Genomic DNA, 19,814 nt, shown 5'->3' with positions numbered 1-19,814 from the left:
GTTAATTGTATCTTGGAAAATTGACTTGAAAGGGACTTACTGTACCTTGTGTGTGGAGAATTGAGCTTCTTACCACTTCAATAGTTTATGAATTTTTTTTGTGGATCCCTAGTACTTGTATACTTACAATGATCACTCTCTTACACTCAAACGATTGCTTGCAACCTAGGTAATGCTTACATATGTCTAAGGGACATGTACATCATTGAAAACAATGCAGAAAGTACTCTCTTCTCTCCAAAAAATATTCATGGATTTCTCCTGAGAAGGGGACGCTTTTAAACTCAACCTTAGACTTCATGCGTCCACCCAATTTCTATGCATTCAACCACTCCTCCATGTATCCACCTATACATTTAGTTAACTCGTACATCTATGCATGTCTAGAGTTATCTAATAGTTTAACATGCTTAATTCCACTTTAATAATTATTTTTCTTTCCCAAAATTATCCCTAAGTTTTTGCACTCCATCTTTCAATCCTAGACTTTAGTCTTTCATCCATTCAACCTTGGATTAATTAAAATGTGCACTCTATTTACAATCTTGTCAAGGCTAATGCACACACACTTTTATGAATTTCTTAAATTTAACTTTTTAATATTTTTTTTATTTTTTTTCAAATATTATTTTTTTATTAATTTCTTTATCTTTCTAACCCCAGTGTAGGGAGGTGCACTTGTGCACATGCCAAAACCTCAATATGTGCATGTGCACAATTGAGAAAACCCTAATTGATCAATTGGGAGTTTCCCATGTGCACATGGAAAAACCCTAATTGATTTATGCACATGGTAACTTGGCCATCAACCTTAAATGTTATTTTCTTATTTATCAATTACTTAGGGTTTCAAGTTTCTTATTAAAATATACATTTTATTAAAAAATCACATTCTCTCTCTAGAAATATACACCTTAGAAATTAGTATCTCAACTACATTAGGATAAGGAAAGAGGGATCTTACATTCTTCCACTTAAAGATGTCCTCATCTCGCAAATCGGGGATATTCTTTTCTTAACTCTTCCTCTTTCTCCTAGGTAGCATCTTGATTAAATATTCTTTTAAGACCCTGTTCCTAAGGGATTTTTCTTGGACTTCCAAAACTCCTTCTTGTTCCAATTCCACTTAAGCCAATATAACTTGTTCAGCATCTAATATATGGCTGGGATCTGGGATATATTTCTTCAATAAATTCACATGAAAGACGTTATGGATTTTCAAGTACGAAGGTAGTAAAAGCTCATAAGCTCGATATTATCTGACACTATGTAATCGCATATCAACGCTCCACAATATTTGGGTGATAATTTCTTATACTTTTTAAAGAAGAGTTAGCTTCTCTTGGGTCGTATACACGAAGAAAAACCATATCACCTTAAACTCCTTTGGTAGTTCGTTTCAAATTGGTAAATTGTTTTTACCTATCGTGGTGGGCAGCTTTGATGTCCTTCTTTATAGTTTACTTTTGATGATACATTTTATATACATTTGCTTCGACACTTCCAATTTGATTAGTGGATCAGACCAATTTAACGACGTAAGACAATCTTGTCCATAAAGTGCCTTAAATGGACTCATCCCTGTGCTTCGATGATAAAAGGCATTATAAGGAAGTTATACCAAATTTAGATAATTCATCCACCTCCGAGATTTTCGCCCACACAACACTCTGAGAGAATTTCTTTGATCACGTGGTCTACCCTCATTGTTTGGCCATCGGTTTTCGAATGATAGGTAGTACACTAAGATCTAGAGAGGTAACCACAACTTTGAAGAAAGCAGTCCAAAAGTGGGACGTGAATTTAGCATCTCAATCTAACTATCCTTCTAGGCAATCTTTCTTACTTTAGCAACATTAAGCGTTTTTTTTCACTTAGCACGGTCATCAATGTTCATCATAACACTAGTGAGATCGATATCTTAACACTCTCGAGCTCAGCTCCACACACTGTACTCTCTAAGTAAGCTCTTAAACTTACGAAGCTTCTATGTACCCAATGCCTTCATGAGAGAAGATGTCAACCACCTGATGCTCTATGCTAACATATACGCCAAGATCTAGATCACCTTTCCATAAGAACTTGGGAGAAGATTTGCAATACTATGACTAGAACTAAGATAACATCCCTATTCATGCTAAGTGTAGCATCCATCTTGAGTGCTAATAATAGTGATTTGAACCAAGGATTTCTTGGCATAAAACTCAAACTCTATCTTGCCTACTCGTATAGGAGAAGGAAACCAAAGAGAAACCAAAGAGAAATCCTAAGAAATATTTTGTCCCCCATGGAAACAAGCCTTAATATTCTTTGCTAAGTTGAAGATATAGACTCTCATGAGACCTACATAAAGCAGTGGGAAATAAACCTTAATTTGGTCACACTTCTGACCAAAACATTGACTATAAGAGTGATAAAGATCCAAGTGGCTCAGAGAGTAAAATAGGATCTAGAGATTTGCCAAATGAAAGCTTAAAAAGCTTAAGGTCAAGGTAGAGAAAGAAGAAAATCTCAAGGAGATTGCTGAGCCTCTAGAAGAAGATATGAGGCAAGTACTAAGATATTGTAATTCTTACAGTGTTGGGGACAAAGTGGTATATGGCAAGTACTAAAATACTTTAATTCTTACAATGGTGGGAACAAAGGGGTACATGGCAAGGGGGGACTATCAAGAAGCCTTTTTTTCTTCATAAAAATACTATTGCAAACTACACCATTACTCAAAGAAAGGGTGTCTTTAATTAGGTGTGAAGGATAATAAGACTACTAAATCCCATGTTACATAGAGCCAAAAAGTAGGCTTTGGCTATGGTCACAACTTCAACATATGAGAGGGTATATGAGGGCGTAACCATGAAATAGAGGAAAATAATATTCAACATATGAGAGAAAAAAAATCTATCAATAACACCCCCTTCTCCCCCCCCCCCCACACACACACACTACACTCTACTACACCCCCTCCCCCCCTCTCTTCACACACACACACACACAACACTCTACTACATCCCCCTTCACCCTCTCCACACACACACACTACACTCTAATACACCCCCCCTCTCTTCACACACACACACTCTCTCTCTCTCTCTCTCTCTCTCTCTCTCTCTCTCTCTCTCTCTCTCTCTCTCTACTACACCCCCTCCCCCCCTTCACACACACACACACACACACACACACACACACACGACACTCTACTACTCCCTCCCTCTCTTCACACGTGCGCGCGCGTGCACACACACACCACTCTATTACCCCCCTCTCTTCACACATACACACCCCACTCTACTCTCTATACCCCCCCTCCCCCCCCCCTCCCTCTCTCTCTCTCTCTTAGCTCCCACACACAACTCCTAGGACCCATTCCTGATTTGTATGCCCTTCATATCTCAACTCCCACACATAACTCCTAGGACACCCATTTACTAGAATGAATGCATAGTATATGAAGGGAATTCAAATCACTAAATCATTAAATAGCATGTGGGATGTTTAATGATTTAGGAGTTGAGATGGCCATGGGTGCTTGAAGAATTGGTCACAAGAAATGGCCTCCAAGGTTGAATGCCCTCCATGGACCTATTCACTATGGCAAATGGGTCCTAAGAGCTATGTGTGGGAGCTGAGATGGCCATAAATGCTAGTAGAGATGGCCACGAGCAATAATGGCCTTCACTACTAGGGGGTTTATAGGAGATATGTGTGGGAGTTGAGATGATCATCCAATTTACATGCCCCTCCATGGTTGAATGACCTCCAAGGACCCACTTTTTTTTGAATGAGTTTAGTAGTGAATGGGTCCTAGGAGCAATGTGTGGCAGGCCATTGGACATGAAATCATGAAGGTATTTTCATTTTTCTAGAAGATCACTAAGAAAGGTGATAGATATGCTTAATGCTTCATAGGCTACCTAAGGAAAAAAATTACATTAGAGAAAGATGCCTTCCCTTACCAACATACAAGAAACACTCGTCGTTGTCAAGTAGGCTTGCTTCTCTACCTAAAACTATACAAGGGTGGCCATACTTATACACGTTAGAATATCATGGCAAACTGGGAGTGTTGATTCTATCATGCATTTAAGAGGATCGTAGCACTGATTGCATAGGTTAAAGGCATAAAAAGGTTGTTGTTAATTATGCCAAGTTGAACCCTTGGTACAACATAAATCATGTAATTATGCCAAGTTGAACCCTTAGTACAACATAAATCATGTATTTGCTTTTGCATCCCCCATTACATGGCCATTACATGGCTATTATGCTTACAACAAAATTTGCTCCTTCGTGACCCTTTGGCCACTATCCCACCCTTCTATATAGGTCGCTAGGCTTGATTTTTTATGGACACCCTTGCCCTTCAAAATTGACTATTTTGGTGAAATATAGTAAGTTTTTTAAAAAAAAATTATTGTAATTTTTGATGGGCATTTAAAACTTATGCAAGTATTTAACGTCACGCCTGTCAAAAAGCAACTATATGGAGGACACCATTTTTTTGGGCCTGCTTTTGCCATCCCCATGTGCGGTTACTCGCTTGCTATATCATGGCCACCTGGAGGTGTTGATTCGTATTGTATTTGAGAGGATCGTAGCACTAATCACATAGTTTAAAGTCTTAAAAGGTAACCTTAATTATGGCAAGTTGAAGCCTTAGTTCAACATGAATTATGTGTTTGGTTTCATTATAAATGTTACTGTGCCAACACAGACGGACATAGATAAGGAGATGAGGGTAAAAATACACAGGCTAGACTTTGTGCCCCCCATACTAGACATAGTGAAGAGGTATTCGCCTTCTTCGTTTTGTATTGCTCCTACTCTTGCCTTGTTTTTAAGTCAAATTGAAGCTAAATCACTTATTCTTCCACAAAACTACTCATAGCTGGGGGCTTTTTTATGACTAAATCCCCCTTGACTGATTTTTGGAGGTTGAATCCCCCTTGGCTCTCTCTTAAGATGGCATCTCATGTGTTGAATCGCCCTATGCTCTCTCTTATGATGGCATCTTATGTGCTCAAATCCCCCTCTTCTCTCTCTCAACAAAGGCATGGAAACTCATCCTCTTAGCTTCTTGGTTGTTGTGGAACCATCCCACTCTTCTCTATAGGCACATGTTTGCATGGACCTATAAAGATTTTGAGGGTGTTCTAGTAGCCATAAGGGTTCACACCATCCCTATTATGGAAGGAACCCATCCTGAGTAGAATAGGGCTTGCAAGCTCAACCCTAAGTATTAATGTCAAAGTAGAACTAGAAAAAATGGAAGTAGATGGCATCATCTCTCTAGTAGCGCATTCTGAGTGGCTTTCCCCTTGAGTCTATTGAGATATCGAGCTCATCCACCAGTGACAGTGAGGTGGTGGACACTGATGACCCACCTGGGGGATAGGCCCCACACTTACACCACTGGCATGGTTGGTGAGATCTTGGGTGATATGCGGCCAGTGGGATGATAGGCTGTGTGACAGCCATTCTAGAGACTGGCATAGTTATAGCGCCAGCTCATTTAGTCAGGTTCACACTATAGAGAACCTGTGTATGTATTGGGGTTGAGTACCTTTCATATTGTGTGTACTCTTATCTTGTATATGGTGTGTTGAGTGTTGAGTGAAGAAGGAGAAGATTTTCAGCCTCTCACCTTGTGTGTGTTCTCTATTAGGGTTTTGTGAGTGTGTGTGTGCTTGCAAGAGCTCAAGCTCTTCCCCCCTGCATCTTTTCATGGTATCAGAGCTTGGTTTGTGCTAACGGCTGAGCTGCAAGCAAGAGAACCACAGGAAGCGGTACGAGGGTAAGAGCTTTAACTACTCTTCCCTATTTGTGTTGGTGACTACACCCTTGTCGGGAGCTCTACGGGAGGCACCGGCAAACGATCTCTGATTGAGGAGCTTTCTTCGCGGGAGTAAAGCTATAGGGCAACTATATTATCCTATCGAACTTCATTTTTTGGGTCGAAAAAGCGTTTCGGGCGCGTCTGGACCTTCGATTTTTCAGAAAGCAGGCGATTTCGAGCACTGCGGGTAAGTCATTGATTCTCTGCAGAACTCTGTTTTAAAACTGCAAGAAGACAGATTGGCTGTGCAGACACTGTGGGTGCTGAAGAGGTGAACAGTTGCCATTGGGTGTATGTATGCACATTAAAGTCAATGGTTGTGACATTTGAGAGTACTACAGTACCGCTACAGAAAATACAGCAGTTTGTGCAGAAAAACCAGAGTGTAGTTTCTGGTAAAATTGTGGGTTTGGCAAGATGTCAAATGATGGGATAACCCAGATTGTGGCTGAGAAGCTTGATAAGAATAACTTCCATGCTTGGAGGTTCAGGTTGACGAATTTCGTAATGGGAAAAGGCTATTGGGACTACATAGAAGGTGAGCATGAAGAGGCACCAGAGATACCGGACATAAATCCGACTGCTCTGCTGCAGATGTGAAAGAGTTTAAAGACTGGAACCAAGGAGCCAGGAAAGTAATGTATTGGCTCTCCACATTAGTATACAAGACACCATGATTGGGCATATTCAGGATGCCAAGTCCCCCAAGGAGGCATGGGACACCTTGGTTAAACTCTATGAAACAAATACCAAGGCACGCAAGATACAGTTGAAGAACGAACTTCATACTGTGGAGAAAAAGAGCATGTCTGTGAATGACTATGCATTGAAGATAAAGGGTATTGTGGAATCCCTTGCATCTATTGGTGTGTCAGTAGATGATGATGATAAGGTGGAAGTCTGTCTACGTGGTCTCAGGCCACAATACAAGGCGTTCGACTCGGGAAAACATTCCCAACTTTACAGATTTGGTGTCTATGCTGATTATAGAAGAGAAGAGCTTGGGTGAAGACCAATAGTCTTCACAAAACAAAAACAGTTCAGAGCAACAGGCCTTCTACACAGGTTCAGGAAGAGGACGAGGTAGAGGAGGCCGTGGATGCGGTCAAGGAGGTGGCCGAACAGGTAATTAGAATTATGGGCAGCAGTAGCAACAACAACAGTCCCAGAATACACAACAACAACAACAACAACACGCAGGTGGAAGAGGCAAATTCAGAGGCAGGGGGAGTCAAAGAGGCCGTGGAAATTGGCAAAGGCAATATAATGATGCACGTGAATGCTATTATTGTGGTAATCCTGGACATGTGCAGGCAGAATGTTATAAGAAGCAGGCTGACATGCAAAATGGGAAAGTACAGCAAAACAACTATGCGTCCTCAAGCAGAAATAATGAGGATAATGAAAGGTTGTTTGTTATGCAGCATGTCGTGAATGCCATGTCTGAAAATATTGATGTAGCACAAAAAGATGATGTATGGTATGTGGATTCAGGTGCTTCGAACCACATGACAAGTCATGGGGAGTGGTTCAAGGAGATGAAAAACCTTGAAAGACCAGGTTTTGTGGAAACAGGGGATGACACTGCTCATCCAATTGCCCATGTTGGAGATGTGCCATTGTCTATGAAGGATGGCAAAGTGAAGTACCTTGCAGATGTACTTCACGTTCCCAACATAACAAAGAATCTGGTTTCAGTTGGCCAGATGATTGAGCAGGGTTTGCAGGTTCGGTTTAACCCTGATGGTTGTTATGTTGAAGACTTTAAAGACAAGTGCAAGTTGGTTGCAACAGGCAACAGAGTGGGCAGAATGTTTACATTGAATGTAGACATGCCTGAAATGAGTGCTGCGATGTTTGCAAATGGTTCAGGGATTGTTGCAGACACAGACATTTGGCATAAAAGAATTGGACATGTGAATGTGCAGCGAATGAAGTCTATGCAGACTAAAGGAATTGTGACAGGGCTGCCAAAGTTTAAAGTGGAAGGTATACAGAGAATATGTGAAGCATGCCAATTTGGAAAGCAAACAAAGCATGTATTTCCACGCAACAGATATGTGAGTAGAAATGCACTAGATGTTGTGCATTCAGATGTATGGGGTCCTACGAAGACCATGTCTATGGGAGGCTGCAGGTATTATGTGACTTTCATTGATGACCACACAAGGAAAGTGTGGGTATATTTCATGAAGGAGAAGAGTGAGGTGTTCACTCACTTTCAAAATTTCAGAGTTTTGGTTGAAAAGCAAACAGGGAAATATGTAAAGTGCCTAAGGTCAGATGGAGGGGGAGAGTACTTCTCCAATGAGTTCTCTGAATTTTTGAAGAAGAATGGTATTCGGAGACAGTTTACATGCAGATACACTCCGCAGCAAAATGGAGTTGCTGAGCGAAAAAACAGGCACATTGCTGAGATTGCGCGAGCATTGATGGAAGAGAAAAATATGCCGCATAGCTATTGGGCTGAGGTTGTTTCTACAGCAGTATACATCATGAACAGGACTCCAACTGCAAACATACATGATGTAACTCCAGAGGAGAGGTTTACTGGCAGAAAACCTGATTTGACTCATCTGAAAGTTTTTGGATGCATTGCATATGTGCATGTGCCAGATGAGCTGAGAACTAAGCTGGATCCAAAAGCTAAAAAATGTGTGTTTATTGGATATTCCCTTGAGCAAAAGGGATACAGGTGTTATAACCCTGCTACACGTGAGTTGAGGGTAAGCAGGGATGTTGTCTCTTTGATGAGATGAGCAGCTGGTATGCTGCTGAAAAAGAAGCTATTGGGCTGATGTGAGTGGAAGTGTGGTTGCACAGAATGCAGGTCAGCAATCACAGTCTTTGAGTGGACCAGGAGAGTCCTCATCTAGTGGGTCTGTTGATAGACCATGGAGTGGCAGGCTGCGTCATAATACCAGTCCTGCAAATGTGATTAGTACATCACATCAAGGAAAAGAGAAAGTGGTTGAGCCCCTTGGTATGCCTGACATTTCTGCAGGGCATTCTCATGTTGATGGAGAGTCTAGTGGCTCAGATATGAGCCTTGATGAGGAGCTTGGGATCCCAGCTATGAGAACACCTGGTGTAAAGAAGGCTATGGAAGCCATGAATGAAAAGCTGCGAAGATCTGGGAGAGTGAAGAATCCTATGCAAAGGTTTACCTATGATGGTTATGTGGCACATCACTATGCATATATGGCAAAGGTTGTGCAGGTTGTTGAGCCCACATGCATTGATGAGGCTGTTGGAAATGTGTGTTGGGAGAAAGCTATGGATGAGGAGATGAATGCACTATATGGAAATGAAACTTGGGATTTAGTGCAATTGCCTGAAGGCAAGAAAGCCATTGGATGAAAGTGGGTGTACAAAGTAAAACATAACAGTGATGGAAGCATAAACAGGTACAAGGCTAGATTGGTAGCCAAAGGATATGCGCAGACATATGGCATTGATTATGAGAAAACTTTTAGCCCAGTTGCCAAGATGGCAACAGTGAGAGTTGTGATAGCAGTGGCTGCGTCAAAGCAATGGTCTTTACAGCAGATGGATGTAAAGAATGCATTCTTGCATGGGGATTTGCAAGAAGAGGTGTATATGTTGCAGCCACCTGGTTATGAGGATGTGAGTCACCCCGAGCATGTTTGCAGGCTAAAGAAAGCCTTGTATAGCTTAAAACAAGCACCAAGAGCATGGTCTGACAAGATTTCTGAATATCTTGTCACTATTGGCTTTCATGTAGCCAATGCAGATTTCTCGCTGTATGTGAGACATGGTGATAGAGGGGTTGTGCTTGTTGTCATCTATGTAGATGACTTGATCAGTACGGGGGACCATGATGCAGAGATCTTTGATGTAAAGATCTTGCTTAGACAGAAGTTTGAGATGAAGGATCTGGGGGAGCTCAGATATTTCTTGGGCATTGAGGTGATTAGGTCACCACATGGTATTGGATTACTACAGAGACAGTATGGCGGCTTGGACATGCTGTCCAAGTATGGTATGATAGGCTGTAAGCCTATTTCCGTGCCATTGGATCAGAATGGCAAGTTGAGTGCAGATTCAGGAGAGATCTTGGACGATCCTACTATGTACAGGCGCATAGTAGGAAGTTTGATCTACATGATGATCACCAGACCATATTTGAGCTATGCTGTTGGGTTGGTGAGTCTGTTTATGCAGGTTCCACGAAAACCACACTTAGATGCAGTGAGACGCATACTGAGGTATGTGAGGTCTACTCTGCATTGTGGACTATTCTATGAGACTGGGACAGAGATATGTGTACATGGGTACACAGATGCTGATTGGGCTGGTAGTATCTCAGATAGAAGATCTACTAGTGGCTTCAAGTTTTCTTTGGGGAGTGCTGTTGTGACTTGGAGCAACAAGAAGCAACCTACGGTTGCTCTATCCAGTACAGAGGCCGAGTACAGAGGAGCTGCTATGGCAGCATGTGAGGTAGCTTGGCTGAGAAAGCTACTTGCAGATTTGGGTCTATCAGTGGATAGACAAGTTGTCATTTTCTGTGACAACATTAGCAGTATACAGTTGGCCAGGAACCCAGTATTTCATGCTCGTACGAAGCATATAGAGGTCCACTACCACTTCGTCAGAGAGAAGGTCTTGGCAGAAGACCTCGACCTTGTTTATGTCAGCAGCACAGAGGATCAGGTAGCTGACATCTTCACCAAAGCATTGGGTACAAAGAAGCTCCGCAGATTCAGGGCTTCGCTTGGTGTACATGAGATGGAGTTGAGCTCGAGGGGGAGTGTTGAGATATCGAGCTCATCCAGTGAGGCGGTGGACACTGATGATGATCCACCCTGGGGGATAGGCCCCACACTTACACCACTAGCATGGTTGGTGAGATCTTGGGTGATATGCGGCTAATGGGATGACAGGCTGTGTGACAGCCATTCTAGAGACTGGCATAGTTATAGCGCCAGCTCATTTAGTCGGGTTCACACTATAGAGAACCTGTGTATGTATTGGGGTTGAGTACCTTTCATATTGTGTGTACTCTTATCTTGTATATGGTGTGTTGAGTGTTGAGTGAAGAAGGAGAAGATTTTCAGCCTCTCACCTTGTGTGTGTTCTCTATTAGGATTTTGTGAGTGTGTGTGTGCTTGCAAGAGCTCAAGCTCTCTTTCCCCCTGCGCATCTTTTCACAGTCATCTCACCCAAGAAGAAGACCAATAAGATTAGGGTTTGTGTGGACTTTTGGGCTCTTAACAAAGCCACAATTAAGGATGGCTTTCCAATCCCTTTCATGGTGGTCAGAGTCTTGGAAGACGTGGTTGGACGTGCACTTTACAGCTTTATGGATGGCTTCAGTGGCTACAATTAAGTGGCGATCTGCCATGATGACATACCAAAGCTACTTTTGTCACATAGTGGGGTATCTACATCTATAACAAAAATGCCATTCGAGCTCTATAGTGCTCCAGCCACCTTCTAGAGGATCATAACCAACATTTTCTGGGAATACTTGAACACTTTCCTTCACACATTTTTGGATGACTTCTCCAACTTCATACATGCTCACCTTATCTCTTGCTTGCCTGGAAGATTTCGATGAGCACTTGTCCTAAGTAGCTCTCGTTTTCCTCAAATATCATCACTCTGTCACTCTAAGTTGTCTTAATCCATTTAAGTGCCATTTTCTGGTTGCCCAAGGCACCCACCCACTTTACTGTTATCTCTGTGTCACTCTAATTTGTGTCTTAATCCATTTAAGTGCCATTTTCTAGTTGCCTAAGGCACCCACCCAAACCAAATGTTCTTTCCTACTAGCGTATCCCCCAAGAAAAATGCCATCTCCTCATCAAGATTCAGCCTTACCAACTAGTGGGCTAGTGGGGCCAACTGTACAAAGACAAGCATGATGGAGTGTTCCAGCACTGTGTGAGCCCTTATGAAGTGACTTACATCATTGAGGATGCTCACACCGGGGTAGCTAGAGGCCATTACCTTGGTCATATCATTGCAGAAAGGATTTTTTAGAGTGGGCTTTGGTGGCCTTCCATGTTCAAGGATGTCAGTGCCTTTGATGACACTTGCAAGAGGTGTGGACAAAAACCAACCTACCAATTTAACCATCCCTCTTACTTGGTGTCCCTTTGAACGGTGAGGCATTGGTTTTATTGGCCAACTATTCCATGAATTGGGTAGAAGCCTGAGCTACCCCAAACAATATGGCACACACTAGCAAGATTTCTCTATGATCAGATCTTCACCCATTTTGGATGTCACTTGGAGATAACTAGTGACCAAGGGTCACAAAGTGTAACCAAGGGCCACTTTATCACAATGAAGTGATTACCACCCTCCTCATCCAGTTTCAAATCTTCCACTAGAAATCCTGCACCTACTCCCTAGGATTATTTTTTTGGGTTGTTTGTTGGTTATTTAAGGAGTGTTACTGATCCTTTTGTCTATATCATGCATCCTATATAAGGAAAGGTCTTCATGACATTACCAATGTCATGAAGGTTGATTGTCATCCTTCTTCTTCCTCCTTGCTGTGTCACGAGGGAGAACCGTCCACATCTATGATAACAAGGGTTCAAGCTGATTGATTGTCCTACCAAATTGTGACACCTCCAGAAGGCCCATCTACTATTTGCAACCTTCATGCAGTGAAGCGGAAGACTGGTCGTTTGGTGTATATCTACCCCTTCTAGTTATTTGATTGATCATTGTTTTAATAGGACACGAAGATAATTCTTTCAATCTGTTGATCATCTATTTGCTTTTGCTTGTATGGGACTTTATTCATGTGCAGGCTCCTTGGAACCTACGAACAGTGGTAAATGTCCAGCCTCACATTCATCTATGCAACCTTTGAAAAATGATAAAGCTACTGACTCAAAGCCATCTTTCCACAAGATACCTAGGTTTCCAGCAGAGAAGAAGACCAAGCTATTTGAAGTGTCAGTCTCACTGTTGCCATTGGAATGTAGACAACAATGTTTCTTGTTGGGAACCATTCGAAGAGTTCATCGGAAGGAGGCACTCTGAATTATTTACACTTTTAGATGTGTAACGTACTTATATGTACGTATTTTTGGGCGCATTTGACTTGGTGATTTTTAGCATCTACATTTAATGTTGAAAAGTGGGAAATACTTAGAGGATATAAAAGATTAAGTTTGGTCACAAATTTAGTAATTTTAAAGATGTCGATTTTGGTTAATTTTGGGGCTTTTTATGCATGTTTTGTGGTGTCATTTGTAAGCGATTTCTATTCTATACTTTAACCATGTTAGATAATGTATAAGAGGGTCATAGTGAGTAGTTTAGCCTAAAGGAAACTCATATGGGGGTTTACATAGTAAATATAACTGCAAAACGGGCGCTCGAAATAGGGCCTGGACATCAAATTGACCCTTAATTTTCAGTAACGGTCTCGCATGAGGGGGCAGATAACTTTATTTGTCAGAGAGAAGTATTATAGAAAGTTAGTTCATCACAAGAAGAACAAAGTCCGTGTTTGGATAATTTGGAGATTTCGCACAAGGTGGCTGGTATTTGCGAAACGAATTCGACACCACTTTCTAGTGAAAAAAAAAACCAAAAAACATATCATCTCTAATTTGGTTCAAGATCATTAGAAGGGTTTTCTATCTTTATCATTTTCATGCATGATAATCTACTAATTCTCGTGGTAGGCTTTTTTTTTTTTTTTTGCTTATTCTAGAGTCTTGAGGTAATTTGAGAGAGAGAGAGAGAGAGAGAGAGAGAGAGAGAGAGAGAGAGAGAGAGAGAGAGAGAGAGAGAGATTTTGAGATTCGGGTTGGTCGTCCTTAGACAGGGAACGTTGGGAGGATAGAGAACGCGATTTATGTCCCCTGGGAGCCATTTGGTAGAACCCAGAGAGGTCGAGATTTAGAAGAGGCATACCCGAGATAGCCGTGACGTCCAGCGTGGAGGTTGGGGTGGTGGACGGGCATCGGAGAAAAGCCATAGATTGGGTAGATCTTTTTGTTGGTGATTCTCTCTCTGATTTTGAGAATTGTGTATTGGCAATTATTATGTTACTTTGGATTGTCAACGATTATGGTTTATTGAAAATCTGTTTGTTTTCTGAAGTATGATGTGATTTTTCTATAAATCTTGATAAATTTTGTGCATAGATCATGAAACAAAATATGTGTACGTTTCAGTTGGTATCAGAGCCTAGGTTGGGCAATCCACACTTGATTGTGGATATTGCAGGTCTTGGATGATGAATATTATTTTTGATTTTGTGATACAGCCAGGAGTTTCTTTCTCTTGAGAATTGTTTTGCAATTTTGCTGTACAGTCACAAGATGGTTGCACATCAAACAAATTCAGTAGTCAACCTAGGCCAAGAAGAGGAGCTTTAACAAGGATTATTGTGTATGGGTGTAGCTCCAGAGGAAGTTATTAGACTTATTGATAGGAATTAAAAATTGGAGGAAAGAATGAGAGCCATACGTGCTAGAGCTTCCATGGATTTGAATGAAGAAGACAAAGATGACCGAGAAGATGGAGAGATGGAAGTTCGTCTAAATTTTGATGATAGACAGGGTCAACGAGAAGAGCAAGGAGCAAGAAATTCTGATGTGAGTAGCAAGAAGAACCTCGTGAAGTTCTTATAAGCCCACAACCAAGAGTTACTGCACAGGTTGATTTCGATCTTTCATTACATTGAGCTATTAAGGAGTTGTAGGATACAGTGCAGGCCATGAAAACTACTATGGGCATTAAGGAGCTATTAAGGAGTTGCAGGATACAGTGCAGGCCATGAAAACTACTATGGGCATAGGACTTAAATTGGGACATGTAGATGATTTTTTCCTCAAACAAGTTACGAAGAAAAGGTCACTACCAACCTTTAATAGTAGTAAGGGGAGAGGAGTGAAGAAGCGACAACATGGATTGAGCAGCTTGAAGATTATTTTCGAACATGTAACTTCAATGATGAAGCTAAGGCAAAGACGACAATACTTCTTCTTGAAGGTTCTCTGAAATTATGGTGGAAGTCTATTATGTGAAATTATGGTGGAAGTCTATTATACTTCTTCTTGAAGGTTTTGCAAAATTATGGTGGTGGAAGTCTATTATGCATAGCAGGGACTTGCGGAGTGAGGACATCACATGGTCTCTAATAAAAAGGCATATGATTCAGCATTATTGTCCGCCAGAATATCACATGGAGAAAATGAATGAATTTTTAAACTTGGAACAAATAGAGGGCACTTACTGTTTTTGCAGAATATCATGATAATTTTTGGGACTTGTAGAAATATTCACCCTCTTTAACAGAAAAGGAAAGAGCTTCTCGATTGTGAATGGATTAAACAAGCAAATCAAATTTCTGGTTAAGGGTAACAAGCCAACTACAGTCCAAGATGCTATGCTGCATGCCATGACATATGAACAGATGGGAAAGAATGAAGAAAGCTTTGGAAATAAAAGAAAGAGACTAAATTCGTTTTATGATAAGAAGGGAAAATTTATGCAGAATAGGAGAATGCAAACTGGCAAGAAGAAGAATGGTAATCAGGCTTTCATATATTTGTCCCCAGAGATGATAGAAAAGGCGCGGCATGAAGGCTTATATTTTCGTTGTTTACAAAAGGGTCATAGAACTTATGAGTGCAAAAAAAACTAGCATCACATGAGGAACATGAGGGATTAATTACAAGAGATCAAAAAACAAGGCAAAATGTGTAGGAGAATGTACGTAGATTTTCAAGTAATGACAACACTCGTGGAGCAAGAGGAAAAGTTGTAGCAACTGTGGCCGAGGAGATTAAAGAATATGCACATGTCAATGATGCTATTCATGCAGGTAAGGCTAAAAACCGACCTTCAATTATTAAAATTCCTATAGAGATTACAAATAGTGTTTTTCAAGTGTTGATTGACTTGGGAAGCACCCATAGTTTTCTATTACCCCCCCACGTGACAAAAGAGTTAGGAATAATTGAATTTTATCAAAAGAAGCTTATGGTAGATCTTGCTTCAGGAAAGCAACAGACATGTAAGGATTATGTCAAGAATATGCCTTTTGTTATAGGTGACCTCAAGTCAAAAGCATATTTCCATGTGTTGCCTTTAGGAAGGTATGATGCCATTTTAGGGATGGATTGGTTAGTGCCAAGAAAGGCTAGGATATTGTGTCATGAGAAGCGGGAAAGCAACAGACATGTAAGGATTATGTCAAGAATATGCCTTTCGTTATTATAGGTGACCTCAAGTCAAAAGAAGATTTTGGTGTTGCCTTTAGGAAGGTATGATGCCATTTTAGGGATGGATTGGTTAGTGCTGAGAAAAGATAGAATATTGTGTCATGAGAAGTGGGTTTGCATGATTGGAGATGACGATAAAGATTATTTCTTACAGGGTCAAAGATGTGATATAGAATTTAGAATTATGTCTGCTATACAGTTTATTAAAGCAGCAAGAAAAGGTTGTCATGTATAGGTCGTGGAATTGCTGACAGAAAGTCTTAAGGAATAGAAAAAGGGTGATGATCATCCTATGCTTCAAGAATTTTAGAATTTGTTTCCTAATGATTTGACTGAATTCCCTCTGCATAGATTTACAGATCACAAAATAGAGCTCATACCTGGGTGCAGAACCTGTATGTAGAGCTCCTTATTGTTTATATGTGGAGGAAAGTGCAGAGCTGAAAATGCAATTGTAGAAATTGCTTGAGCAGGGATTTATTAGGCATAGTGTGTCACCATGGGGTGCTTCTGTTCTCTTTGTAAAGAAGAAGGATGGGACAATGTAGCTGTGTGTTGATTATAGGGGGTTCAATAAGTTAACGATCAAGAATAAGTACCCATTGCCAAGAATGGGGGAGCTTTTTGATTGGCTTATAGGGAGTTGCATATTTTCTAAAATTGATCTACGATTTGGTTATCATCATATTCGCATTAGAGAAATTGATATAGCAAAGACTGCGTTAAGAACGCATTTTGGGCAGAAAAGTCAGGAGGGGCGGATGTGGCAACAACATCCATAAATGAAAGAGCTAGAAAATGTACAATCAACTGTAGCCGTCATCATGAGATCCCAAAAGGCAAAAGAGAAGTTGGCTTTGTCAGATGAACCAGTCAGTCACATAAGGACACCAATATAGAATGGAAAAAGCAAAAACAATTTAAAGACTCTATGACAAAGGAGGTGCAAGAAGCACAGAAAGGGAATTGGAAGAAAACCCTTCAGATCGGACAAGATCCAAGGGGAATAGAGGAAAGCTTATAGGAGGCAAAAGAACAAAAGCTGTGAGAAGATAAGCCTCACCAAGGAGTCAGACAAAGAAGTGTTGCGGGAGTATAATTCTCGCATGATGGCCATGATGGAAGACCAAGGGAAGCTACAGGAAGGTAAGCGTCACAAGGTACAAGAATCAGCTAAACCGAAGGAAGAAGAGGAGCCCAAGCACTCAGTAGAAAACAATGTGCTCAAGAAGCACGTACAACCTGCCCAAAAGCAACAGAATGGAGTGTGGACAAAAAAGTCCATAGAAAGAGCTGAATCAGCAAATAAGAAGCAACAGTGAGGAGGCAGAATTGAGGAGGCAGAATCCTTAGGTGCCACAGAAAAGAGACAGCAACAAGCACCAAAAGAAGTTCCTCAACAAAACAGCAGGCCACAGGAAAAGGTGAGACAATATGACATATGAGAGGATGTGAAAGGTTTAAAATTGGACATATCTCTTTTTCAACTCATGTCCTAAGTGCCGAACTAAAGGAAGAAATTTTTGAGAAATCTACTAGGTCCAAGGAAGAGAACAACAACATGTTTGATTCCTCCCCAAAAGTGAGTTAGAAGCTGACTGTAAGTTAGTCAAAAACAACAAAAATAACAATAGCACATAATGATGTACGCTAGATAACAATAATGTTAAAAGGGGAGAAGATCCAATGAGAAATACTAGATGGAGGCTTGGGAGTGAACATATTGTTAGAATCCATAGCAAAATAACTCGGCCTCACAAAATATGACCATGCTCTTTTTGCTGTAAAGATGGAAAATCAGCGTAGAGCACAGCCCCTAGGATTAGTCCGCCGAGGGGAACACATTCAGATTGTTGGATATGAATTCCCAATTATATTTCTAGTTCTCCAAATGAAGAATGAGGGATCATATCCAATGCTACTAGGAAGACCTTGGCTAAGGCAAGGTAAGATCAAACATGATCACAATCAAAAAAGGGAAAAAGAAGGTAAAAATCTCCACAAACCCCAAGAGAGGAAAGTGAATCCCTCTGTCAGGTCACTGTATGTAGAAGTACTGAACATGCTGGAAGGGATTAAAGAGGATGAGGAGGAAAGAATCCTCAGAGAAAACCCACATCTCATATCCTTATTCTAGCTGGACATTGAAAAGATTATGTCCAAGTACTGAACAGAATTACTAAACATGAAACCTACGGAAGAAACTTTAGCTGACATAGAAGTAGAAGGAGCAGACAAAAGAAGCTGAATCCTCAGGGAATTGAAAAGAATACTTGTTAGACAAAGGCCTAAAAGAATGTATGGAGGCAATGCGTTGCAAAGACAGAGAGGAGCAATAGCAATCCATCAAAGTACAAGAAGAGAAGCTTATGGAGCTCAATCTAGGGATAGAGGAGCACCCGTAGAAGGTAAAAATTAGCGCAAAATTGGAGGAAACAATGCAAAATAAACTCCAAGAACTTTTTACCTAGTATAAAGATGTCTTTGCCTGGAGCTACACAGCTATGTGTGGCATTGACCCAAGCTTCTACCAACACAAAATAAACCTCAAGGAAGATGCAGTTCCAATGAAGCAGCAAAGGTACAGGATGAAGCCCAACTACCTAAGCAAGTCAAGGAGGAAATTGAAAAATTATTAGCAGTGGGATTCATCCAACCAATCAAAAAAGCAACTTGGATGAGCCCCATAGTGATTGTGCATTCTCCTTGTATATTTACATAAGGTCCACAATATCTGGGTGATAATTGTTGGGTATCACGGTGGCTCATATGCATCAAGAAATCTCATGGTTATGCATATGGTGAGAGATTAGGCTTAAACCAAGATGATTAAATTACGCACATATGATGAGAATAATGATTCACATAATTATAGCATAATGAGAAAAGAATGAGTCGTGTACTTCCATTGGGGAAAATGCCTCTTAAATTGGCCAAGTACAAGCATCTAGTACATCATGGAGGATGGCATCAAGAATCTCCTCAATCAACTCCTACAATCTCTCCCCTGAATCTAAACATATTCCTATGCATTAAATGCTCCTCTAGCTCTTAGTAGAACTCATGGATTCCTGATAAATTCTAGAGCCTAGTAATTGGGGATTTTTTTGGTGAGCATTTTCTACCGAGCACTTTTTGGGAATCGGGCGAGTAGATTCCAAAAAGATTCCCTCGCCCTCCAAGAGAGACAGGGAAGAAGAGTTGGAGAGAGATTCATGACATAATTATTTGAGAGGGAGAGGGCAAGAGAGAGTCGAAGGGAGTGAAAAAGAGAAAATCATGACAAAATCACATCCTCTACATCAAGGTTATTAATCGAAGTGAAAAGAAAACCAAGTTCATTCACGTATAACTTCCAAATAAAGAACTGTGAAAACCATAATCTTTACTTCTATGGGCCTCGCTTGTCCTCTGAGGTGAAGGCACAAAGTAAGCAAATGACATCTGTACCCTTACGCACTTCCTCTAACAAGACACACTTAGACGCATCATCAATAAAACTATGGGCTCACCATATTGCAATTAAGCCCACCACTTTGGTCTTCACTAGAGACATATCGTCATCACATTACCAGGAAAGTCGAAAGGATGTGAGACCTTTCCATGCTTGTGCACCATCTATGGTCTTCTACTTGACCTCCACATTGGTGGCCTCCCTTGCGATACGTGCAGCAACACCTTCAATGCTAATATTTGATGAAGCCATCACAAACAATACAAAGGAGGGTTTAGGGTGGTGTACTCTACTAACAAGG

The sequence above is a fragment of the Cibotium barometz genome, chromosome 24 (genome assembly GCF_041138505.1).
Source record: "Cibotium barometz isolate CiBa-2024 chromosome 24, ASM4113850v1, whole genome shotgun sequence".
Taxonomy (NCBI): Eukaryota; Viridiplantae; Streptophyta; class Polypodiopsida; order Cyatheales; family Cibotiaceae; genus Cibotium; species Cibotium barometz.
This window is presented reverse-complemented; position numbering follows the sequence as displayed.